The 25,663-nt window shown below is 42.9% G+C and overlaps 1 long non-coding RNA gene across 1 annotated transcript; it reads left to right on the plus strand.

Annotated features, from left to right (window-relative positions):
- The first annotated feature begins 889 nt into the window (after positions 1–889).
- LOC139679988 (uncharacterized) lies at positions 890–25,274 on the plus strand. Its single transcript, XR_011699284.1, has 4 exons — positions 890–1,109; positions 3,853–4,118; positions 10,497–10,748; positions 25,098–25,274. It is a non-coding gene; the product is annotated as an uncharacterized lncRNA (long non-coding RNA).
- The last annotated feature ends 389 nt before the right edge of the window (positions 25,275–25,663 follow it).

Below are 25,663 nucleotides of genomic sequence, written 5' to 3' on the forward strand. Positions count from 1 at the left end.
CGGCGCTAGCACCGCCCGGCCGGCCGCGCATGAGCAGGGCTGCCAGCTGCGCGTCATTCCCCGGCGCAGGCCCGGCCGTGCCCCCGGCCCCCCCTTCCTCCTCCTCTCCTCCTCCTCCTTCCCGCCCCGCCGCCTCGCCTCCCCTCCCCTCAGCTCGGGCCGGGGGCGCCGCCGCCCGCAGTTGCCCTCGGGAAAAGTTTCTCCCGGCCCCGGGACCCCCCTGCCCCGTTGTCGTCTGGTGGGGCCGGGTGAACCCCGGGCAGTGGAGGGGGATCACCGGTGGCAGAACCGCGGGGTGGGAGAGAGGCTGGCCCGGGGGGGAAGAAGGGATCCAGGGACACGGGGCGACCTCCGGCGAGCGGGGTGACCGGGGTGAGCTGCGGGATGGGCTCGGATTTAAACGTTCGACTGAGGGGCGAGGAGTGAGCTGAGGGACAGGCTGGGGGTCAGAGGGTGACCCAAGGACAGGGAACGAGCTGCGGGATGAGTTGAGGGATAAACAGTGAACTGAGGGACGAGAGACTGGCTGAGGGATGAGTTGGGGCTTCAGGAGGACACAGGGAGAGCTAAGAAACGTGGGAGTTGCTGAGCGATGAGCCATGGAACAATCTGTGGGTCCGGGGATAAGTTAAGGGGCAATCAGGGGATGAGCTGGTGATGAGGGTGCAAGACAGAGGGGCTGGGCAGCCAGAGCTGTAGGGGGAACGTGGAGGAACCAAGGTTTAAGACTCATGGAGATGAAGGAAGGAGACCCTTCCTGTTAATTACCCCCTTGTCCCCATCTGTCCATCTTGTTGAGGTTTCATTTGGGATGTGCAATGCAGGAGGAGACTGTACTTCTCTTCTTGTTTCCCTGCATTTTCAGGTCCTCTCCTGTCTCCAGGGTCACCTCAGGCACTCACCTGGGACAAGGACCAGCTTGGTGGCTGACCACGTAGCTGTGCAATTCGCAGTCCAGGGGCAGCACAGAGGAAGGTGTGTCTGGATCAGAGCCCCAGCAGAGAGCACTGACCATACTATGTATTGCAGTGGTAGCAGCACTTAATCCTCCTGTTATCATCTTTTATTGCACACATTCAGATATTGCAGCACGTTACCATCGCTCCTGGGTACGTACTTCCTTGTGTGGGGCTAGCTTTGCTCCATTGGACTAACTTACATCTTCAGCTCCTTTTACCTTCCCCGGGGGATAGCCTCCAGTTCTGGATGGTAGTAGGATTTTGTGAAGTAAAACCTAAAGAAGTCTACCAAGATTCACAAATAAGGGAAGAAATCCATGGGGGCAATTCAATATTAGTGGGAGCCGTGGAAATAAGCAAAGCCAAAAAATCTCCTGCCACCTGCTCCCACTTTTTGTTCCAGTTCAGTCATCACCAGGAATAGTGTCTTCCTCAGGCTGGTGCCTCCAGCAGTGGCAGGCTGGCAGCTGGGTGTCTAACACACCCATCAAAGGCTTCTGCACAGGCACTTCAATGTCCACCTTTCCTCCGTTTTCTTGTGTTCCTGATCTAATTGCAACAGTGGAGCAGTTGAAAATTAACCTCCTTCCACCTGGCCCAAACAGGTTCTTTTAGAAAGGTTGCTGGTCTCTGGTGACTCTTTGCCCTACCTTACGTAGACAAGTGCTAAAATAAATATCATCCTCTTAAAATGTAGCATAGAAACGTCACTTAAATTTAAGCCATTTAAAACCAAAGGTAGAAATCCCATGTGTAGTGCAAAGCCTCTTAATGCAAATAGTCAGTCATGCATTCCATGCCTCGATCACACTCATATCGGTGTCATTTGTGTCCTAATAAAATCCTATAATCTTTTGCGTGCCAATTAAAGAAGGAAGATAGCTAAGTCTAGCTGCTTCCTCGGGTAATTACAGGCTAGCAGGGAGTCAGGCAGTTATCTGCCCTGGGTTTTGCTGGACTGTAGATTACCAAGGGGTATTTTCTCTCTTGTTTCTTTCAAGAGACAGTACAGTGGTTTTTTTTTTAATTTATAGTATTTTCAAGGCATAGCCAGGATCCAGGGGATGGATGTAAATGAAAGATCTGGAGTTTATAAACACACAGTTAAAAAATGGATTGAGCTTAACAATTTTATTTGCTTTACCAATATTTTAAGAGTCGCCTTTTAGAAAGAAGCATTTAGACTGAGTTCAGTAAGTTACTTTAACATTTTTGAGTCTGTCCTTTAAATTACAAAGTAATTTCTGTCTTTCCTAGAAGTACATCATAAGGGTAAGTCATTTAAAAAAGATAAACTGGGGCATTTTTAACAGTAGGGCTCATCTCAGTCCCACTGTGCTTTAGGCCCTCCATCATTAATATGCGTTTCTAGTTCTCTTTTTTTCATTCACTTCCAGATTTGCTGACCAACAAGGACAGTGGAAATTGCCTGTAAAGTTCCTTTCTTTATTTCCCATCAGCAGGGTCATCAAGATTCTCATCCCCCTTACATGTTTATGTACAGGAGTTTAATGTCACTGTCAATGTAAACCAAAGGTGCTTTCTGGGGAAAGTTGTGAATGCTGGGTTGGTTTTTTTTCAGTTAACTCCACAAATTCATCAGCACTATGATTGTGCATGGTTATCCTCATTTTTTAAATATCTGTATATTTCATTGAATGATTCAGCAGAAGGGTCATCCAAAGGAATCAACAAAATCAAGCAGTGCACATGGGAAAGGATGCCTTTGCTTGAAACAGCATCTCTAGATCAATCCTTCCACCAAGGCAATCTCATGATTTCAAAAGAACGCAGACCTGCAGTGGGTTTTTTTTTCCCCCAGCATCAAATGGCATTTCACACAATGATATTCATCTTGTTATAACTCCAGGTGAATGATAATGGATCAGAGGGAATGAAAACAGATGGATGTTAAAACAGACAATTCCCCGCCACAAACCTGGGAGCCCTCCACTGCTGCCTAGTCCATTCATTCAGTGGATAATTGTATTAGACATTCCAACAATAGAGAGGCCTTCTTCATTAATCCTGAATTTACTGAAAAGAAGCTTTGCAGACTATAGCTCTTTCGGTGCTTAGACAACACCAGGCGAAATTTACCACATGCCTAAAACTCAGCTAGATTAAAACTAGCATAGAAAATTCCAAAAGCAAGAGAGATGGCTGAGTGAGACCAGGGAGCAGGGCAAGCCAGCAGCGGGGCTGCAGGTGGGCAGAAGACACTCGAAGGCCTTTGCAGCAGAGCTGCAACTTAGGTGATACCAAGGAAATGTATCGAAAAGCTTTTCTTTCTCTGGAGTGGAGGTGCAGCTGAACTTACCAATATTGTGCCTGGGTTTGGTCTGATTGTCCCTTTTCAGCAGTCAGGGACTCCAGCTCGCCACATGAGCCAGCGAATGCCAATCCCTGCCATGTGATGGGGCACAGCCGTTCCATAACCCTGGTGTGCATCAGGTGACTGAGGCTAAGCAATACAGATCAAGTCACTTACCAGCTGTCCTGCGAGTCAGACCTTGATTACAATATTGACATTAACATTTTAATCACATGCATGCTGCTGCAGATTTTAATGACCAAGTTGCTGTGTCTTTGCTTTTTGAGGCAGAAATTAGACCCTTATTTGTAGCTTGAGTGAGTGCAGCATCAGAACAGCAGCTATCATAGCAGTAAACATGGCACTGCTCTTGCCACCAGCCTGCCCCTGGACATTAACCTTGCTGGCACTGAACACCTCACTGGATTGGGGGACTTTGTTCTCAATTACTCTATTTCTGTGTCTGGGTCAGGATTGGAAGTTAAGAAAAGAGAAAGGCGGTACTTTTGTTTTCTCTGTAGCCTGAGGCAATGTGAAAGTCTCCCCAATCCCTGTGTAACTATCATTTTTGATTCCCAGGTACTTTAATCAGGGCAGAGTAATCCAGAGATATTTCCTTCATCCAGGAGCAATGGAAGCAGGCCTGCTACTATACCTTGTCTGCCCTGTGAAAACTTCAGTGCAAAGGTGAAAACTTCAGTGCAAAGGAGAATCAGACACCAAATTTGCATTGTTCGTCTCACCTCAAACGTACTCCACAATCTGTTGCACATGCTGCAAGCTGAGTCTGCAAGGCTTTGCTCTGTTAAAGACTGTCATGTCCAAGGTGGAAGGACAAGCAAAAGGTCAGAATAAATAAACTGAATACAAAATTGCTTAAGGCAATAAAAAGAGGCCACAGACTTTCATTGCAGCTCTGACATGCACCAGAACACACTCCAGGATGTTAAATAAGCTGGGTTTTGTGTCACTGAGCTTAGTTGTTTTCTGTTGTTTTCCCCCTTGCTACCCCAATAGTTTGCTAAAATGATCAGGCCTTAAATGCTTGGTATCCCTTCCACAAACATGGGCTGCCTTTATCACTTGCTTCATCATGGTCATTTGCACTGAAAATACATAATCACTGTCAGAGTACAAAGAATCATTACGAATAATTAGTTACTTCCAATATGGCAAGTCAGTCTCATAAATCTTGAATATTTGGCTTTGGTTTTGGAAAGAGATTCCTTAATGGCTACACTTGTGAGACTCTGTTAATTGATATAAAATTGTATTCAAAATTAAATTTGCTTTAACAGATCTAAATCACCCCAATAAATCAGCTTCAGCCTATGTGCTCTAAGGGTTCAAGTACACTTTTTTTTTGCCTTTGGGAGAAAGGGTGCACTTGCAATCAATGCATTGAGGGCTGGAGCTGACCCTCTCCTCAGTAACTAACTGCTTCCACATGCTCACCTGGGCTGATTGTGCTGGTGTGAGAAGCCATAAAGAAAGGAGGAGAGGGTGTAGTCTCCCTCCCCAGCCCAGCCGTAGCAGCTCTGGGCCACTCAGCCTTCCTGCCAGGCAGGTGCGTGGGGAACATGGACTTCTATCTGAACTCAGCTCAGCGACTCAGCTGTGTTGCAGCCAGTCTGTAAGAAAGGAATCTCCTGTTTCTGTTCCACGTGGGCAAAGGAGGGGGAATTTTAATAAGAAAGAGAAGGAGTTCAAGTCTATCTGTAATAGTCAGATATCAAGGTTTTATGTTATTATGGGTAATAGCCGTGTGAATGGTAGTTCTTATGATGCTCTTTTTTTCTTCAGAGAAACCATCTTTTTCATCTGATATCATGGGTGAGAGAAGGTGACAGTTAGTAATAATAGCTTAATTTTGCTTTTACTCTATTTAGCTCCTGAAATTGTTTCAGGACAGGGTGTTATTGTCTTTATCCTTATTTTAAACTGTAGAAATGGAGCTACAGAGACAAAAGCCCAGTATTACTTTCCCATAATGTCTTCAGTATGCTGTCTTCCTCACCTAGGCAGGGGTGAGCCCAAATGCTTCCTGAGATTCTATGTGGTAAAACCTGTTGGAAGAATTCCCCTTTTGCATCCTGTCTACCTCTACTGTCTGTTATCTTAAATCTCTCTCTAACTTTTTTTTTTCTCCTCCAGAGATTCTTTCTTGCCTACTTCATCTCAGTAAAACTTTCCCCACCCTTCTCCTAGCTGGGTTGTTGCCTGTATTTTTGCCTGTCTGATCTCCCTCAGGTTCTAGCTGTGGAACTTGTTCCACGTGGGCAGGCTCTGACTCCTGCCTGCAGCTTTATGAAGTGTGATGCTCTCTGCCCAGGATTTGCATGGCATGGCTCAGATTTCAGAAGGCTGCGAGCCTCACAGGGTATGTGGTGCCTCTTGCTTCACAAGTGTGAAGTCTGAAAGCTGCTGTGCCTTTTGTCAGGCCCTGCAGCATAATGATTGCCAGCTAATGCTATGTCTTGCTTGACTAGGTATGCCTAAATCCTGTTGGGCTCAGTGATCTATTTAATGATTCTTTTACTTGCTTTTAGAACATTGTTAGTGCATAGCCTCTGTCTTCAGTGCTCAGAGTGTTGTGTGATGTCTGGTGTTTAGGGGTGAATAGCTGAAAATCTTCTCAATCAGCTTTATTAGGTGCAGCCATGATAAATGTTGGAAATTTTCCTTGGATAGAAGTTGCTTCTGTTTCCAAGTGTCTTGTAGGCTGTGCTCAATTTGCTCTTAAATTTGTTAAGGTATTCCATTTCATTTTAGTCCCTCAGTGTATATTACCAATCAGCTAATACCTTAATGAAAAAAAAATAAAAATGCACAGACAAAGAGCAAAAAACTTCACCCACCCACCTTGGGAAACCTGAAGGTATGTAAATATTATTTTCTGTTCTGAGCCTGAAAAGTGAGGGGAAAGCTAGTAAAAACTAACTCAGAGAAGATATATTTGGCAGTCTCCAACTTGCAGAGCTCTCCTAATAAAGGCTGGCATGGTGTGCAAATGGAACTTAACACATGGTCATGATAAACAGGTGCTAAAACATTTCTGCAGTATTTCTTCCATTAATATTTTGTCTCTATAAAGCAACCATCAGGAAGATGTGTCATCTTAATTACAGTATCTGGGAGCAAGGAATTTACTAGTAGCTATGTAACTTGCTAATAGAGGCTTCCCTGCAGTGGGGATTTTTGTTCTCTCTGTACCACCAGCAGGCTAAGACCTAAGGTAGGCTGGCAAAATCACAATTCTACATAGTTTACAATGGGTTGAGTTTACCCCTTCATGGCAAGTAGATGAGCTGGACAAGTGTTAAGCAGGGCTTCACCCTCCCTGCTATCAATGCTTATAATGGGAGATTTATTCCCAGAATGGGCAAGGCTTAAAAAAATTACTGCACAGTTGTGTGTCCCAGTGACTTTGGGTGGTCAGAGCAACTTTGCACAAGTCAAATCAGAGACTATAATAGTCAAAAGTGATGGCTGAACTGCCTGTAATGACTTCACAAAGAGAAAGGTAGAATGGAAGCAAGATAAAAAGAAAACAGGAAAGATGTGAATGGATCTGTTAGAGGGAGTGTGTAATAAGGACTGAATTACTCTTAACACAGAAGATTATTTTTCACATACACCTCATACCTTTGCTAATCTTTTGTTGTTCTTCATCTGATTCACTGATTTAATTTCTCTTCTGCAAAGGAAGCAAGGAGCCTCAATTAACTGAGGGGGCTGTGAGGGCCTTTTGAATTGTATTGAATTTCAGAAAGCATTTTACAAGAAGGTGGCCTGTCACAGTCTTGTGCTGTAGGACTTCCTTTGGAAGCACATATTTCTCCCCCATAAGTCTTTTGAACAGTTTTATACCACACATGTTTCAAGAGAATTAAATCAATAACAATCTGTACCTTTCTAACCTGAAATGCAAGCTCTGCACTGCAGGAGATCAAGCTATGCAATTAACTGTTGTCCTTTCAAAGGAATTCTGACAGATATTTATAGTTTACTGTATTCCATTTTCCTGCCATTGGAATATAACAGTACAACTGAATGCAGCTGACTGGAACTATGAAATAATTGTAGCAATAACTATTTCCTTCTCTACTGGGGAAACCTTGTCAAGTGCTGAATGTGGGAACTGCTGATCTTCTTGCCCCTCAAAACCCGGTCCTTGCCTTGGGGTTATTGTGCAGCCCCAGCTAAATCACCCAAGAGAGAATTTTTGTTCCATTGCCTTCAGCTTTTTCTAATGCCATATTCTAAATCTCACGTTCATCTTGATTCCATTACCTTCAGCTTTTTCTAATGTCATGTTCTAAATCTCACATTCATCTTGATGTGGAATGAATCAACACTGTACAAATAAACACACTTTTCAAAGCTTTCTATATTTGGGCACGGACAGTGTATGAAGTAGAAAGACTTCTCTGTAGTAAAATAAGTCATATCTTTGTGTGGGAGTTTGGAGCAGTCTGTTAAGAGGAAACTATGCAATATTACCAGAAGTGAATAGATTGGCATTTGACTGCTAAGCACTTTGCAAATTTCAATATAAAGGCACTTATTTCATACCCTGAGCTGTCACTGTAACTTATGTGCTCATGCTGGTGACTTAGTAGCATAATGACAGGCCATTGTTACTGAGCTAATTAATTTTAAGCAATCTTTCCTAACAGTATACTTGAAAATGACATTCATTTGCTGCAAAATTAGAAGACATGGATACATCAGAAAAATAGTGTTGCTGAATCTTTGAGCTACCTCTCTTGCAAGTGTCTTATCAGGGGATCGTTGCTGTGTTGGGCACTTCAGGTGTCTCTTGCCAACAGTAATATCCTCAGCTACTTATCTTTAGGGCTGTAAACCTATAGAGGAGCACTGTGGGTTCCAACCAGCCATTAGCTTTGCCACACCACCATTTTCCCTCACTTGGGGTGAGTGTCTGCAGATGCTTACCAGGACCTTGCAAGCTGCAAACCAGGCTCAGATACAGCTGTTGCTTGACTAAGGTGCTTTGGGGAGCAGGGTGGTAGGTGTGATTTTAAAAAAAGCCAAAACCCCAAAAGTTGAGAGTAGGATAAGTAGAAATGTCTTCTCAAATCAAAGGAAATATTGGAATTATTTTCCTGGCAATGTTTGCTGAGGGGTAGGAAAGAAGCAATGTCCAGATACCTTCCACTTTTACCCACGTGTACTGGGCATGAAGTTAAACCCTTCCTCCAACTTGAAAAGAATGAAAATAGGGAAGAGAAACTGTTCTCACTTTGTTCTCACAGGTGGTACAGACAGCTTGTGGCTGTTGAGTAATGCTGTATTGTACAGCTGCCTCAGAAAGTGGTGGTACTGAGTCACTCCTAGGTAATAATTTTGTTTTGGAATCCCCCCAACTTGTGTTAAGACTGGGTGGATATTCAGTGGTACTATAACAGAAGGAAAAATTCAACAATCACCCTCTCCAAGTTTACATTTCCTAGGAGCATTGTCAGAAATGTCAAGTCCACTAGAAAGAGACAACTTAAGGAAACAATGTCTCCTAAATTAAGCAGGTCTGGAAACTCCCCATCAGTAGTAGTGTTTTTCCATATGAGGCTCCAGAATGCAGCAGTCTGACTGCTGGACACTCTGGTATAGCAAAGCACCAGTCTGCACCCCAGCCTGTGTGACTCAGCTCCTGGGATTTCACTTCTGTACACAGAAGGCAGGTTTGGGTTTTCTGCACGGTGAGTTGGTGTGTGCCTGCGGATCGATACCATAGCTGAGAACTCTCCTCCTGAGAGCTCTGCAACAAATAGTACATTATTTATGTGCTCTTCTCATGTTTCTCTGCGTTATGTAAATACTAATCAAGGTGAAATTGGACTCAGCCATGTCTAATTTTGACTCTGGTTTATTTTGGCAATAGCCAAGCAAAAATCAGTCTAATGGTCTTCTAGAGGGGCCCTGAGGTTTTCTAAGCCTTTGCATGAGCTTAAGGCAGAATCCCTGTGTAGACTCATAACTGACTGTTGGAATCCCAAGAGCTGGTGCTCTGTTGTTCCCAAGCCTTGCCCTCTCCTTTGCTCACAGCAGGAATCTGAAAATACTACATCCTGTCCAGCCATTGCCCTTTGACCACAGCTGATGTTACTCATTCTGATAAGCAGCAGCATGTTTTATTCCATTTATTCAACTTTGTTAGCTTTGCATCCTCTCCCTGCGTGCTTGAGTTTTTCACTTTGTGTTTGTGACTCCCTCGGTGTGTTTCTTTTCCAACTGAACTGGGAGCAGGTCATTTCTTTGGGAATATTTCATAGGTTTAAATTTCTTTTTGTGGTTGCAGCAGTCTAGTGTTGGTTGTTTTATTTACTTATCACTATATTTTTTGACCTGACTGTAGATCTGGAAAGAAAGTGCTTTGCTGGCAGTGTTGCTAACCCAAGTCTCTTGTTCTTATGTGGTGAGAGCTGGTGCACTGCAGGGCTGTTCTGATGTGCTTGGGTGTGGCTGCTGAGCAGGGCGGCTCTTAGTTCTGTGCATGGTGATGGTTTCTGTGATGAGCATGACTTTCTCTATTGGGAAATGAACTGTGAACACCTACTCATTTTTCATAGGCCAAATTACAGTGATGTTTCAGCTCCCTGAATTGCCTACACCTCAAAAAGAGCTTCCCTTGGACCCTTTAGTGTAATAGTCATGAAATAGCTGGGGCTGGGCAGCTCTTCTGTTGGCAGAAACCACCTCTATAAATTTAACCATTTGCTTTCTGCCTGCCAGACTTCTGTTGCACTTGATGTACTTCTTCACCCTTTTATTTTTTCACACTTGAGGTTGAGCCTTTGTGTGCTTCTTGCTCAAGTTCTTTAACTGTGATTAAACCAAAGGGAGAAGATTTGAAGTCAGTGAAGTTTTGCTTAGACTTCTGTGTCACCCTGAAAAGCACAAAGGCAGCAGCTTAGAGAAAGCAAATTAAAGAAGACATTACTTTTTTTCTTGGGGGAAGGGGAAAAGCATTACCAGTAGCATTGCTGCTATAATAGATAGTACAGATTCAGACCTTGGGGAAAAAAAGGAGCCCAAAAGCTTAAAGAATTTAGTCCAAAGTTGGAATTCAGATGCTTCCGCATTTGTATCTTTGGATGATCATTAAATTCTGTTTGTGCTTTCTAATCTAAGAGTTTCCCTGTGTTACCTAACAGCTCAAATGTTTGTGCCTGACATTTTTTTCTTTCCTTCTGCTCTAGTTTAAAGGTATTCCTGATTTGGTCCAGCAGAAAAAAAGGATGCTTAGTGCATCTTTTGGCTCTCAAAAGAGCAGGACATGGCCAGTAATAAACTTGTAATGGAGCAGTGCCCAGCAGATGGAGAGGACAGGGCCCTTGATGAAATGAGAGCTGTGGGACCTGTCTCATCAAGCAATTGTCAGAGCTGTCTTCCTCCTCTAGGATGACCATGGAGAATTCATGCCGGTGCATTAACTTCTCCCAGTGAATCAGGTGAGTGTCTGCAGACAAAGATGACTTTGGTCTCTCTCTGATTTTCCTATCATTACATCACAGCGTGTGTGTACACACCTCTGTCTTTTGTTGTTTTCAGGAAATAAAAAAATCCATTTTTCCTCAATGAAGAGCTCTTTATATTCTGAGATTTGGACACTGTGGTCAAAAAATGAAAGGTTTTCCTTAAAATACAGATTTCCAATGCAGTAGGACAGAAAGAATACTGCCAGTCAGTCAATTTGAGCTTCAGAGCTGTGCAGGTACTTAGAAGTGCAATCCATCAGATCCTCTGATCTACAAGTCTGGCTGAAATCTTGCAGCTGTCAGCATGACATTACTCCCAGTCACATCAAGTGTGACGAATCACTAATAGATGTTTTGAAAGGAGTATTTAAATTAGCTTCCCAAAATTCACCTCAAGAATACAGGATCTGTCTACAGTTTGGACATTAGGGTGTGATTTCAGTCCATTTTGATAAATCACTGACATCTGGGGGGTTTGTTTCTTTTTTTTGTCCTCAGAACTGCCATTTGAATTTTCATTTAGCTGGTCATCAAACAATCCTGTGTTCTGCTGTAGCAAACAAAGTGTGTTGGCAGGTGACTAAGATCAGAAGGAAAACTAGATACATTTTTCCTGGTAGCTGTGGCTTTCAGTTGAGAGCAAAGGCAGGCATTTAAAGGCATGTAATGAGGATGCTGTAGGATGTGTGTAGGTCTTGTGTCAACTCTGATTAACTCTGCTTATACATATAGTTCAAAGTAAACTGCCACGTGGTCAGTAAAATTAACTCAACCATTCAGTCATCCTGAGCAGTAAAAAAGAGCGTGTACTGATTCTGGATTCCTTCTGAGAGTGCAAAGGATGTTCATAACATGTTTCCTCAAAGCAGAAGGAATTAGAGTTGGCATCTGCTGAGTGCAGAGTTCTTCACTGAGACAAAGTTGCTCAGCTTTACTCTGAGAAGCTGTCCCTGAAAAATAAATGAGAAAAAAGAAATGCTCATGAAGAGGGTGATCCTCCAATAAATAGAAAGACTATGGAAATGCTGATTGCCAGCGAGGATGGGCGTGGGGATTTAGCTGTTCTGCTGTGCTATATATGTTACTTTTGGCCCAGATTTGGGTTCTAAGCAAGTATGTCCAAAGGTCTGAGTGTCCCTTATATGTCAGTCAGTTACTTGCCCCAATTGTCTTTTTCCCCCAGTTTGGATTGTCAGTTCATCAGGGAGCTGCTTTAGGGGACAGTAGGACAGAGTGCTGGAACTCCTTTGTAAGTACCTGTTTTATCCTCTGCAAAAGCAGCTGGAGAGAAGGGATAAATTACTATAAATTGCCAGTCTATGCAAAAAGGTGTTTGCATAAATTATTGGAGAGCCCACTTGAACTTGTTGAGCAGTGCTCCCACCAGCATTAAGAGGTCACTTAACCCTCTGTGCGGCCCTGCTGCAGAGCCCAGTCATGCATCGCAGAATTAAATGAGTTCCACCATTTTTCTTCTGAACATTGCCCAGAACTGATGCAAAGTGACATCTGACAGCACAGGCAAAGCAGTGACAATGCTCTGAGACATTAATAATAGCTGTAGAGCTAGAGCAGTTTCCCTCTATCCTTATTTTTTATTAGATTCTCCCCACTTTGGTGAGGAAATGTCATCCCTGGCACAGTTTATCCTTGGAAACTACCTTTGCTGAGCCATTTAATTGCAAGGCTGGCTGCACAATGGAGTCAATGTGCTGGGAATGCTCCCCCCATAATCTCTTGAAAGAACAGCCGATACCTCGTGGAGAACTTTGAAAAAAACCCCACATTCCTCTTGGATGGCCCTTGCCAGAAGTTAGGAGCAGTGAGGGGTGCTGACAGGGAGAGGCTGAATCATCTCTGGAACAGCATGGCAGCAAACACCCCTAGAAAGGCAAGCTGCAGATCCTGTGCAGACTCCTCTTCCCCTCTCTGTTTCCTTTGTTACTAAGGAGATTTACATTGAAACAAGCTCTGCAGGAATCCTCAGGTTCCTTGAAAGGCGATCTTAATATTTCTACTCCTTCATAATTAGTGAAGGAAAGAAGATACTAGAAAAGGTTTCTGTGCAGGATTCTTGGGGTCAAATTGCAGTAAAAAGGGGAAAATTATGAGTAGCCCTCAAAAACCTCAATTGTGTGGCTGTGGTCAATTTGATGGGAACCCAAAGGCAATCCCAGGGACAGAGCAGTGGTGTGATTTGCTTCACTAGGACAGAAGTAGATCAATCTTTGTTATTGTATTTGTATTTTTGTTTCATGATCTCCTGCTGTAGTTGTTTGTTCCTTGCACTGTTGCCCATTTCTGAAGGTTATTTATCCTCTTATGTATTTATCTGTTATTTATTTTCTGTTTAACTGTTGGACTCGATCTTATGGGCCTTTTCCAACCTAAACAATTCTGTGATTTTATGATATCATCCTGCTGTATTAGAGTCAGCTGTAAGACTGCAAAGAGCAAATGAGATCCAGGATGCCTGGATTTATTCAGATAGTCAGGTATTTTTTATCAGTTCTCCATGGATAAGGAAGAGAAGGGGAAGTGATTTTTTTTTTTTGATTTCTGGAATTACAGGACGAATGGATGCCTAAGGAGGACCTTACAGGAGAATTTAGGCACCTAAATCCAAAAGGATAATCCTCACTGCTCCCGCCTACCTCTGTAAGCAGCTGAGTATCACCACCAAGAGGGTTCCTTAGGTACTTAGAGCTCTTCTCTGTATGTCTAGAATTATCCAAGTCTTGTTGATGCCAAACTGTTCAAATCTGATCTCTCTCCTAAGCCCTGTCAAGATTAACAAACTGGGCTTTCTCTTGCCTGCCTCCTGAGAGGCCCTGCTGGTAGCACAGGCAGAGCATGCCTGCAGCTTGTCTCTGCACCACCAGCACACACACAGCTGCTATTTATGTTCCAAAGCAGAGGAAGAGTCAGGGATATCCTGCTGCTATAAAATAGCACTGAATATTAAATTATAAGAGAGAAGCTGTTGCACAAGCAATGGGGGTTTGTACAGTCTCGTGTGCTCCTCAACTGCAACAACCTTGGCTGACTTCTTAGTTTTTCTTGCAATATCCTCAGCTCTCCCATCTTCCCTGTGTCCCTGCTGTCACTTCCCTCTACCTCCAACATCTTTATGCATCTCTGCCATGTTCCTGGCTTCTTCCCAGGGCCCCTGTGTTTAGCCATGTCATACCTTCTGCTTCCTCCCACATCTGGCCTACTGCTGGGAGCAATAAAACCCAGTGGTTCAAAAGGGGCAGGTTGTTGGGAGCAGTATCTGTGCTGGGCAATTTGCTATCGTGTGTGTGTCCCAATTAGAGAAGTTCTGCAAGAAAGTGAGTACTGAGCAGTTTTCCAATGCCATCTTCCTGAGCCCATGAGGCAATAGAAGGTCTGGGGTTTCTTTACAATTGAGCAGTCTAAAGTAATTTTGATGCAAGGCATAAATTGCCAAAATTTAGTGCATGTGGTGGACAACATGGAAAATCCTTTGAGAATGGAACTGTTGGAGATTGTTCAGGGTGAAGGTGAATGGAGAGAAAGCAGGGAGAAGAGGGGAATTGCTAGGCTCCTGTAGAAGAGTAGCTGAAATCTTAGAATGACAGTTTCTTCCCATTTGAACCCTCATCTCATTTGCTGGTGTCTTAGTGTGTATTCAGCAAGCAAACAGCATCAGGTCCTCTTTCACCTTGGCAGCCCCACTGGTGATACTGTTATACACCTCTATGGTTACTGATTCTTTTTTCCAACTGTTCCATACCAGTATTTTTTCACATGTTGATTATGCAGAATCTTCTGACCTTTAGAAATATGGCACTTCTGACTACTGCAGTGGAAACCAGCCTTTCTATTTACATCTCTCCTCAATTCCCAGGGCATTACTATGAAACACACTTTATTTTTTTTCCCCCTACTAATATATTATATTCTTGTAGACTTAACCCTCAGGAAATCAACATCTGCTGGCAATTATTGTTCTTTAGCTGAGGTGGCTGAATCTCCTGCCTTACAGCAGTGAAGGTCTAGAATTCCTTTACCCTGGGAGTGCATGGACACTATCAGGAAAGGCAGAAGCTTTTTGTGAGATGAGGACATTGGCACACTTCCCAGCACCTGTTGGTAGCACAAAAGTGTATGTTACAGCCTGGGCTGTACAATCCCATGGTAAAGAAACACTATGAGGCTACTAAACACCCACTTTAAATTGCACCTTTGATCAAATTCCTAACCAAAGGCAGCGTTGCTGTGTAGTCCTGTGTTAGTGCTTTGCAAATTACATCTCCAGATGTATGAGATCTCTGGAGACCAAAAGGGAAGGAATGTCATGCACACAATAGAGCTGGAAAAACCTTCTGTCTTAATGGTGTCCCATCGATTCTTATCCGATAATCTCTCCTTTTGAAGGTATGTGGAAAGCCAAAAATAAGAACAAAGCAAACCATAGACACAGACTTGCCCCGACCTGTCTTTTAGACTGTATCTCTGTGGAGCTCAGCTTGCTTGCTATACTTGTCTTACTATGACCTCTCTCTCATCTTGCTATCAAGCTCACTTGCTGGTGTGAGAAGCTCCTCCTCCCTTCCTCCTTTTCCTCTCTCCAGCCTCTCCTGTTTGTAACAGCCTTCTTATGCTTGTCTGCCTTACCCACTTTTTCTTATATTTTCAGCAAAGATTAGAAATATCTTTTCTTCTGAGTCTCAAAGTTCTGAATTCCTCTGTCTTCCTGCCACTGCTTATCTTGCTTCTGTATTTTTAAACTCTAATACACTCCAGGATCTGGTTGTCACCAGGGACACTTGAACAAAGTAAGAGTAGTGTAGCAACCTTCCAAAATACTCAGCAAAAATGCTTTGTCAAAAGAAGAAAGTTCAAGCATGAAAATCTATATCTATATTTTTTATTTGTTGAATAGTGACAACATATGGTAGCAGAATGCTTTTGGAGCATGTTAACTGCACTCAACCCCCATCTGAGATACCTGCAGATGCTTTTGTGGTAAAATCCATTCGGTTCTGACTTGTTTCATATCACTTCTAGTTCGAGGCCTCTGTGGGACTGGGAAGATTGCACCAGCTAATTACAAGCAGTCTGGAAGGTAAAGAATTTCTGTTAGCACAGTGTCTCTGACTGCACAAATGAGATATCCAAGCAGAAGGAGGAAGTGTGACTTATAGCTGGTTTCAGATCAGGGAAATGGACTCTGACTTCCCTGTCCCAGCTAACAGCAAAGTCTGTGGGCTGTATTTCCTCTCTCCAGTGGTTCCCTCCAGTTACATCTTGAAAGGTGTGACAACTTTGCATTACGTAGTAAATAGATTCATATCCAGCTGCTCCAAACCCACTGTCAGTGAATTTTGAACACTTTGAGCTTAATAGAAAGCCCCTGAAACACTTCAGTTTTCAGAGCCAAAAGAGAAGTACCAAATTTTACTGTCCTTCAACTGGGGAGGTTGGAAACATGTTGTCTTACAGCACTTGAAAGCTCTAGCCTAAGACCTTGGGCTGACACCCATGTGGCTTAGGAAATTCTTACTGAATGCAGACATAGATACTTTCCATTTCAAACTTTCTGGTTGTCCTTTGCATATTTTACCTTAAAAGAGAGGCTGTCAGACATTGTGGAGATGGTAACTAACATTTTCCTTTCCTATTGCTGCCCACTTGGGCTCATAAATCGCTGTATTCTGAACAAGGAGCTGTTTCTCTGGGGTTATTTTCTCTCTCTTTAGTCTGCTGAATTATACTTGCCCTGCAGACAGCTTTAAGATACATATCTAGCTTTTCAAACGATGCCCTTGCAGTCTCTGACATTCATTATCACATTGCAGTGCCCATAACTGTTTTCAGGAACCCTGTTGTTTCTTGAGGATTGGAACATTAGTAGTGTTCAGCACACAGTCTCCACTCTAAGTTGTTTACAAAAGCATCTTACTGTCTCCCCTCTAAGTCGTGTGTTCTTTGTGGGTTCATCTCTCTCCCCATTTCAGGAGGCATAATTACCTTCTCTATGGAAGCTAAACACTCAAAAATGTGAAACTTGTCTGTTAGAGAATCGCAACAAGGTTGTGGCCTTTGTGGTGTCTCGGCCCCCAGAAAGCACTTCCCTTCCTCAGGGGAGGAAGATGCTCAGAGCCTGCCCCAAAACTGGCAGTTCCTACTCAAGCCAGGGGCAAACTTCCACCTGATGTTAACCCTGTAGCACCAGTGAGATAATTCAATATATTACATCTAATGCTGCATGGGTTTAGTAGGAAGTTAATTACCTTTTTTTTCTGAGTGATTTTATTTTAGGGATGGCAAGTTGTTGCTTTGATATAGGGTAAAAAAAAAAAGTCAAAAGAAAAGCCACATAATTTTTGCATCTTCTGAAATCTTGGGTCTGTTAGCTGAATATCTGCAATCCATTTGCATTACAGTGTAGCATAAATAAGAGGTGCCATCAACTGAAATGTAAACTGAGCAAAATGTGGAGATCTTTCAGTACAACCTAATCTAAGTGGTTTGAAGTGGGACTGGACAGAACTTCAAAGTGAGAGCACAAGGTGCTGTCTTTGGGTCTCAGACAAACCCTGGGGCCAGCAAAAGTTGTAAACCTAAGATGTCCAGGTGATCTTAATTTTCAATATAAGTAACATAATGTGTGTGTTATAAATGCCAAAACTGTTAGGAAAAGAGGAGAGGAGGGAATATGAAACCCTGAAGAACAGGAGTAGGCAGAATTAAAGTCTGAAATTATCATGCTGCATGGAGTAGCAGATATTGTCACAGCCAACTCAGAATAACTCAGTGGGACTCTGGACATTGCACATTTTCAAGCAGCAAGTCACAGAGCTATATTCATGTGAAATCTTCTGCACTCAGTCTGGTGGGAACAGAAACACAACACAGCTTCAGGTGCTGTTTTAGGGGAATAAAGCACAGGTTGCTGCCTTGCAGGGACAGATCTCTGCTAGGAAAAATGGAAAGAAACTTGAATGATGTATGTAATTATGTTTGTTTGCAGGGCTATGTAATTTCTTCAAACCCACTGAGAATCCTTAAAACCTGAGATTAAAACCAGCTATAGATATATTTTTAACAACAGTTGTCTATATGTAATTATATATACATACCTAGCAGTTGGTGTAATAGTTGCCAGTTAAACAGTCCAAAGCACATAAACATTTACTTACCTTTTATAAATTAAACCACATACCTAAGTGTTTTGCTGGACAGGGGTGTACTTAAGCGTTTTGCTTAAATGTTGGGCTGAATCAGGTCAGGATGAATTTGAGTTCTTCTCATCTCAGTGTTGCTATGAAACCACTTACCTTAGGGCTGACCTGTGCCTTGAAGACCAGTGTCAAAAAGGCGTTACAGAGATGTGTTCTTGCATCAATGTTGTGTATCATTAACTCTGTGTACATGGTGCATGTCCTGCTGGGGCTTTGGCAGTGTGGGAGGACTGGGACGTGGGATCCAGGTGGCAGGGCTGGTTGCAGGCTGGAGCTCTTTACTTAACCCACTGTTCTTCAGGCTTTGGATCAAATGGATCTTTGAACTGTTGCAGACTTGAACCCTGCCAGCCCCTAACCATGAGGTAACCTTTTGCTAGATCCAATATGAGTCATAGATGGGAAGGAACTTTCTGGTTTCCAATTAAAAAAAAAATGGTGAAGCTCATAGTCATGAGCAAAAGGTCTCTGTGCAGTAATGGGAACCAGCTGGTGCAGGAGGCCCTTGCAGACTGAGATCTGTCTTTGTTCAAAATGTGGCCCCACCATTATCACGGTTGGAAACAATCCTTGGTGCTGACACAGTAATGACAGCTTCATGTTTTAGACACATCTAATGGCACTAAGTCCTGATCTTAGCCGGCATTTATCAAGATAAGTGAGCCAGTCAGGCAAGAGCATGGTGGGCTGACTGTGCTGCTTTAGATAACGACGTGCGTGTTTCCTCTCTTGGAAGAATAATGAACAGAATATGACTGTCAAAATATTTCTCTCTGGAGAGATTCCAAAATAACTGACACTTCCATGAGCTCAGTGCCATAAGCACTGTGAGCTTCCTCACAAACCTGGAAGAAGTGGAGCTGTGACCAAGAGATGTGAGGATTTCTCCTCAAAACAAATCAAAGCCTGGGACAGTTGTTTTGTCACAGCTCGCTGTAGTTCTTGCTTACAATTAGACCTCTCCTGGGTGCAGCTTTGCTATCATGGACACTAAAGGGAATGGTACAGTATGTCCTTTAGGTCCTTTGAAACTGATGGCAGATCCTGGTGATTTCAGGGAGGTTGATTCTCATGCAGCATTGTCTTACACTTGCTTTATCTGAAATTTTCACTAGATTTATCCAAACCAGCAGCGAATCAGGCACTGCAAGTTCAACTTTATAATTCTTGGGTTTTCCTCTTAATCTGACTGAAAAATAGCTCAGTTAATAACTTGTCTGCAAAATAGAGTGCACACACAGACTCATGCAGAGCTTAATGTGCTTGTCTGGCGTAGCCCCTCTTCAGCTCTTTGCCTTTGAGAATTCTGGGAAACGCATCTCACCAGCAAAGAGGCTTTTTCTACAAGCTGTTATTGTTTTAGGGAGGGTCCATTAAAAAGACATAGCTGGGAATTTGAAAGGCATTATTGAGAGTGCTAGTGAGCTTCTGTCTAACCAGAAGAGGAGTGTGGTGGAAGTGGTTGGAGTCAGCTAGTGCAGCTTGGAGCGAGCTGATGGCCCATGCACGCAGGATATGCTGCTCCTGAGACAGAAAAGTGTGCTGTAATGGTAGAGTAAACTCCAGCAATGCTGCAGCACAGGTCAGAGCTGGAATGTGTACATAAAGGGCTCTCCCTGTAGAACAGGTCAGGTCATGCTGCTGATTAAATGCGTCCAGCAAAGGTGTCATAACACTCTCCAGCCTGGGCAGCTGGGAATTATGAAGCAGGGTTTGCAAGACTGGATTAAGGTGGGTTTATTTGCTTTGAATTCTTTCAAGTACAGATTTGTCCCTGTTGAGTTAAGCTGTGATGAACTTACTTTTTACTGTTGGCAGAGGGCTGACACTTTGTGCTGGTGGAGTGCCTCTAGTATTTTTGCTGACCTCTGTTCCATACTATTCACTGCAGGTTTCCTGAATTTTGTGTTTGGGCAGCCAAGAAAATCTCTTATCACAGGGGTTCTATGTGTGTGAACTTTTCAGCTGCCAAGATCCCCCTTTTTCTGAGTATTTCAGGGCTGTCTGGGGGGTCCTAAAGGTGACTGGGATAGTAGCATCTCTCATGCAGCTGCAAGATGGACAAAAGGATGCTTCCTGAAGGTCTTTGATGAGGTCAGGTAGAAAAGGTCTTTTAGTCTTCACAGTGCTACAAGGGTAATATTGGAATCCAAACTTATCCCCGTGTTCTTTGACACTAGGGTAAGCTGCTGGCATAGGATTTGCTCTTTGTGGAATGTTCCATTCCTACAGAAAGTATGGAGGAGGGAGAGCAGGGTGCAGTGGTCAGAGCAGTGTTTGGAGAGCAGGGACCAAAGCTGGGTATGTTTGAGGTGGAAATCTGAGCTTCCACTGAAAGCACATTACCTTTCCCTCATCAACTGTGTGTCACAGGGCTATTCATCAGCACTTGCCATGACGTATTGGGGTGGCAAAGCCACCTGGGACAGGCGTCTTCCTGCCTGCACTGCACAGCACCTGGGGCTCCCCACCTGGTCCCCCATGGCACATGTGGAATAAACATGCAGCAGGAGAAAGGGAGTTCCTCATGTCTGAGCAGCAGTGACTGGTGTCACACACAAGGCAAACAGGTGGGTGGGAACAAAACGCCAACATTTTTCAGTGCTTGTTTTGTATCCATTGATATTTGTAGTGAAGCCTCACCCCTCCTTCCAAACAAATGTTTTTACATGGGATGGTTTTACCAAGAGTGGATAGTAAAACTTGAGTAGTAAAATAATACTTATAGAGCTATGTGTTTGTGAGTGACTGGGGTTTTCTAAGTAAACAGTTGCTGGATTATGCAAAATGCTCTGTATGTCCATCAAAATCCGTGTGTCATGGGGGAATATCTCCCATACAGTTTCACAGAGAGCTTCTTTATAACTGCTGGTGGTAAACCTGTAATGCTATGTTAGGTTTTTTATAGTTTGTAAAGGTCCCTGATTGATTTTTCACACCTTTATTTCCACAGCAATAAGATTTTACATACTGAGATGCGGGAAGAAAATAAAAAAAAAATATTCACAGGATGTTGAACATGTTTCAAAACCTGTACCTAAATGTCTGTCCTTCAAAGGCTCTCAACCTGGGGGTGGGCAAACTAACTACAGCAGCAGTACGAGAGGGGAGCTAGCAAGTTTGCATTTGAGAAAGTAAGGAATCACTTATTTTCCCCAAAGATGAGGTAATCTGAGCAAATTCCCTGTTAAGCCAGATGTTCATTCTTGCAATATAGGCTGTTTCTTCTGGTGTCTGTGGTGGGGTTGAGGCACAGGACCCAGCAATGCTGTCTGGCAGCAGAGCTTGGCCATGCTTCGCTGTTTCATCAGCTCAAACACCACTTGCTGCAGCACTCCCTCTCTTGTCCTTTCAGGCTATTTCTGTGTAGCAGTAGAGCAATGCAGAGATGGGGGGCTAATTGGCTGTGTGGGAGAAAGGATCTGGCAATGTGGGTTCCAGCCCTGGTGCTCCTGCTGTGTGACCTCGGTGGCTCCAGCTGTGCTGTCCTGCACCCTCCACTCAGGCTGGAAACCCTCCCGCTGCCTCCGTGTCCCCTGCCTGGCCACTGGCTCTGGGTGCTGTGTCACAGAGCAGAACAGAAGAGAACACCTGATGGGATATGAGTGACAGCTATGACCCAGAACCCACCCTAGGAATTGTCCTCACAAGTTAATTTCAGATGCCTGCAGAGCCTTCATGAAGTTTAATTGGCTGAAGGCAGTTTTGTCATTTCTATAGCAATCGTTATTGGGGATGTTTCCTTCCATCTCTCACAGCAGCTTGGCAAAAGACTGGAGTCCAGCCTGGCTCTCTGAGCTTCTGAGTAAACAAACAAGCGTGCATCCTATTTAAAAAAACAGACTGGCAATTAAAAAAGGCATCTTGCATTGTACAAACAGGAAGGACTGTAAAGCACACTTTGCAGGGAGTCGGTGGAAATGCATTCAGTCTAGTTTATAATCACAGCACAATGAAATACCCTGAACATAAATAGCAAGAAATCAATTTTCTTTAGAAAAAGTAAAATAAAGAACATTAAATGATCATTTGACTAGATAACTGCAGTTTACTCAGTGGTATAACTGTCAGCTTGCCTGTGCACAGTAATGGAATTAATGTAGAGGGGCTGTGGTTTAGATGTCTCCTTCTTTACAGTGACAATAACTCCCTTGTTTTCTCTAGTGAGGAGATGTTTATATTCTAATTTTGTCTCTGCAGGCTACACAGAGCCTTAAACTTGCAAAAAGGGATTTGTGAGCAGCTTGCTTGTCAAGAACAAATACTAGTCAAAAGAAAGGCATGACTTATTGACCTTGGGTTCACTGAACCTTCATCTTGATGCTTCCGCACCACTAAGGAATCGGCTTCTCCAAAAATTAAAGTTTCCAGATTAGAATAGAACCTTCAACAAAGGGCCTATATGGCTTTACAAATACACATTGATTAGAGGACTTTAAAGGAGCTTTGTCAGAAAAGTGGGATTATAAAAAGCGAATGTTTGAGAGGTAAGAAACCAATTGAGGTCAAAGTTGATGAAAACCAGACTTTTGAAAATATGGAATTTTTTATTTGCATTTTGGCTAAAAATCATTGTTCTTTGTTCATACCTGTTATGTTATTCATTTGGAGATACAGTGACAGTATCTGGCTGCCCTAATCATCTTGTCAAGATGATAGGCTGTGAAGAGAGATGATGACTTTTAGGAATACCTCAATGTTTGTGTGTGCCCAGTATTTATATTGTGTTACCTGATTCAAATTGGTTTTTTGCATCTTCCAAGTTTCCTATAAGTTTTTAAGGATGTTTACAGAAATATTTTTAATTTATACTTTTAATATCTGTGTTTAATAACTACATAGCCATGGCATCTTATTTTGTTCCTGAAGAAACATCTTTCCAAAAATCAGCCTAAAGATTTCTATGCAGTGTTATGGCTAAATGAACCTTTAATAGTTTCAACTTGGTGCTCAAACTTTTGGAAGTTTCAGAACTGCACCTCTTTCCAAGGCACCAACACGAGTCTTTATGCTAAGGTGAAATTCATGACAGATTAGTAGTTCCTATACAGAACTATGCAGAGGAAGTGCATTCTTCCATTGCAGAACAGAGTATTTGTGCACATGTGACTGTGATGTGGATGTGTTAAATACTTCTGTTATGTGTATACATATCCACAAAATCAGAAAGAGTTTTATTTAATAAGCATATACATAATAAAATTGCACATGCTTTTCATATGGTTGGGAAACATCATCCGTGTGGATTAGTTAATTTTTAAAAAATAATTTACTACTTTGGTTGCAAAGTTTTAACTCCTCTAGTTTACCTGTCTAATTACAAAGATATTTGTATGATGAGAAAACTTGGAAAACTGAGAAAACTTGTTCTGCTTACCCCATAATCTGCAGTTGGCTTTGATGATAGTATGGCATAATTCCTCCTTGGTGCCAGTCAAAACAAAAGCTTTGCCCTGTACACAAGCAGTTCTTGTTTGGATAGTTTTGGTATTTTGAAATGTGGAGTAAAATCCAAGACAGATTATTTCCCTTCCCATAGCTGAATAAGGATAAGGCTGAAAGTGTGAAGAATCTTCAGGCTTAAAGTAACAGAGGAGTCAATCCCCTTAACACAGTGCCACTCTGCTGTATCATAGTTTAAAAGCAAAAGTAGGAAGGAAAAAAATCTTGAAACCTTTCAAACTGTCAACTTTTGCTGAAGAGGATTCTTCAAATGCTGTTATCAATGAAACTGGATGGAAAAATATTTCTTTAATATTTTGAAGCTTCTGGAGTTAGAGTACATTTTGGAAGCACTCATATTTTCTGCAATATTTTTACTACCTTACCCTGTTGACTTGGATTAATAGGGCACTGGTTTTGGCCAGCTATGAGGAGTTTGTTGTAATGGTACTGTTGAATTATGTGACATAAACTACAGTTGTTGAACTTAGGAGCACTCACTGATATTTTTCTGCTTGGAAGAAAGCTTGAATTTTACTTTTGAAACTTACATGGATGGACAAAACAAAATATTCCACAAAATCATATATAACAAAACCTGGCAGTCAATACTGTGAAATACCAAACCATTTATGTGACTTGTCTGTGGTGCTGGTTCCCTGCTGGACCTGACTGTTGCCTGTCTTTATGTTCCTGCTGCAGAATCGGTTGGCTGAGCCTGAGGTTGTGCTTATGTTTAAAGACAAGCTCAAGGTTTCTGATTTGGGATATCAACTAGAAGCCAGAGAGGAGGGAAACGTGTTTAGCTGCAGACTTGGAGACCAGCCATTCCCTGCTTGTCTGTGTTTCCAGAGCTCTGCAGTCCAGGGTCAGCACGCTGGCTCCAGCCGTGACCAGAGTGTGTTATAGAAAGGCAACCACATCAGGGTCTTTGTGCTGGGGTCTTTCTCCTTGGCTTTACTGCAGCTGTCCCCAGCCAGCAGCTGAGGGTTCTGTGTCATACCTTGAAAATCAGTCACTTTGTCCTTTCTTGTCTGGAAAATGGGGACAACTTTTCTTTTTTGGCATTGGTTGAAAAGGCTTCATAGTTATAGCAATTAGCAATCCCTTTAGTGAGTCTGGTTTTGGTGTTACTGAACCAAAACCATCCAGTCCCTCACTTTGGTCTTGAGCTCAGAAATTGCTGAGAATTAATTTCTGGGCTGAGATGGTTTTACAGCTATCTAGTAATCTGAACTAAGGTAATCAACTATCTCAGGTATAAGATAAGGAGAAGAATGGTCTCAGACAAGACCACAATGAAGCTTCCAGCAATGTTCCTGATGTCCCTTGGATGAGTTAGTCATATCCCCCATATCAAACCCCTGTTTGTCCTGCATTAATGGGGACTACACCCAGCAGAGAAGTGATAAACAAGGGAGAGCATCAGCCCTCCTGGTGACCGTGCAACCACTGCTGTACCCAGAGCTGTGCAGGGGGCTCTGTGGTGCAGGTTGCTCTGGCTGGAGGTTCAAAGTGTGCCAAAGCAATGCAAGTCCAAGCTAATTGAATAATGCAAGTGGAGGGCAAATCCCAGGAGCTGTTAAAAATACCAGCGCAGAAGAAACTTTTCTTTTGACCATTTTCCTTTGCGACCATTGTCATTCCCAGACAATTTTTTCCCCCCTAGATTGAATTTCAAGTGGAGAACAGCTGTATTTTCAAGATGGCACAGTGTCAAGTTGAATGCTGGTGGGCACACAGAGAAATCAGCTGCTGTTTGGGCTGCCCAGGAACTGCATTGGCTGTGAATCCTGCAACCAGGCAAGGGTGAAAAAAGGTCAAGAAGAATCTTGCTGTTCCCAGTGTCTGTCAGTAAGTAATCATGCAGATAAAAATCACACCACACCCTCAGCTCAACAAAAAATTTCTTTCTCTATCTGTATATCCATATAACATTACAATACAAGCCTCAGGGCATCTTTTGTCCTTATCTAAACAAAAGTCTTCTCTGAAAACCTTAGTCATGCAAGTTATGGCATGAAATCACCCTTTCAGCAGAAAAATGGTAATTTTACATCTGGAGTCAAAGGAGGACTGGCTTGGTGTACAAAGCTATTATGTTTCTCAGATCCAATCACCCTTAGTAATTTAGGAGCAATTCACAGATCAGACTGTAAGTGTGTTACTCAGTGCAGGTGTATATCCCCCTACGTATTTGGGGTTTTCTTGGGGTCCTGCTGACATGGGCTTTCT

The sequence above is a fragment of the Pithys albifrons genome, chromosome 17 (assembly GCF_047495875.1).
Source record: "Pithys albifrons albifrons isolate INPA30051 chromosome 17, PitAlb_v1, whole genome shotgun sequence".
Lineage (NCBI taxonomy): Eukaryota > Metazoa > Chordata > Aves > Passeriformes > Thamnophilidae > Pithys > Pithys albifrons.